Consider the following 1,607-nt stretch of genomic DNA (forward strand, 5'->3'; position numbering starts at 1 on the left):
TGATGATGATGATGACGATAATGATGATGATGATGACGATGATGATGATGATGATGACGATGACGATAATGATGATGATGATGACGACGACGACTACCACGCCGACGATGATGATGATAATGATGATGACGACGACAAGGACGACGATAATGATGATGATATAATGATGATGATGATAAAGACAACTACGACGACGATGGCTACATAAACCGACCCCCGACACTGCAGGACTGTTGCTTCTGTCTGCCCTTAGTAGTTTTTAGGAATCAGTTTTTGCGTAATCCGATCCGACTCTTTATACTTAGCGATCTGACCACAATGACTCGGCGGGCTGTGACGGCTGCGGGACCAGAAAACTGTAGGCTTTAACATTGGAAAGGCCTTCATCTTGGTCAATTTCCATGCAGATCTGGAAAGCTTAACTTTCCCTGGATTTTGTTGGAGAATGACAGAGTGACGAAGAAGGCGCCGGACCGCTTAAGGGCCTCCACTCCTTGATTTACTGTCATGGTTAACTCCCCTAGCCTTTTCCTTTCCTAAAGCACCCAGAAAGTAGTTGAGGGTTTGTGCTTGGATTTTCTTCCATAACATGCTAATAAACCCATTGCCTGGATCTTCACAGATGCACCTACACCGAATCAGAGAAGACCTAGAAACAATAATGGCTAAGAGATGTTTCCACGCTTCTCAAGACCTTGGGCCTCAATACTAAATGCAGTTTAAAGTCACACCCAGAACGTACTAGTCACACAAATGATGTAATAAAAGTCGCATTTTATATTTTGAAAGAATGGAATTCAGATATTGCGATACTTATTTCTGTCCCAATCGTTGTAAGAGAAGTTAATTTTTCTCTTCTGGGAAATTCTGGTAATTGGAATACTGTGATATGAAGATAGGCGTAAACCTTTGATTTTATGACTTTAGGAATTGAGGACGCAAAAACGTAGAAAACAAATCGCTGCATCCGACACACATACGTATACATACATACACACAGATGGTAAATGTTTTTTATTTTTCATTCCCTTTCGAAATTATCTCTAATTGTGGTGTAAAGCTTTGGCTGCTTTTTCTAGCGGGTCAGATGTCCTAGTATAGGCATCTCTGATGTGTATTAAATGTACACTGTATTTTAAATGAATAATATATCGTCTGTTGACTATTTTTTTTTCTCGCTAGACCACTGAAAGTAAATTGAATTTCTAAAAAAATTTTTCTACCCTGAGATTTATTAATTATGATTAAATGTTTTTTGGCTACATACATACATACATACATACATACGTTCGAACGTACGTGTGTGTGTGTTGGTACTCCGTCGCTTACGACGACGAGGGTTCCAGTTGATCCGATCAACGGAACAGCCTGCTCGTGAAATTAACGTGCAAGTGGCTGAGCACTCCACAGACACGTGTACCCTTAATGTAGTTCTCGGGGATATTCAGCGTGACAAGGCTGACCCTTTGAATTACAGGCACAACAGAAACAGGAAGAAAGAGTGAGAGAAAGTTGTGATGGAAGAGTACAGCAGGGTTCGCCACCATCCCCTGCCGGAGCCTTGTGGAGCTTTAGGTGTTTTCGCTCAATAAACACTCACAACGCCC

This window comes from Octopus bimaculoides, chromosome 11, assembly GCF_001194135.2.
Source record: "Octopus bimaculoides isolate UCB-OBI-ISO-001 chromosome 11, ASM119413v2, whole genome shotgun sequence".
Classification (NCBI taxonomy): domain Eukaryota; kingdom Metazoa; phylum Mollusca; class Cephalopoda; order Octopoda; family Octopodidae; genus Octopus; species Octopus bimaculoides.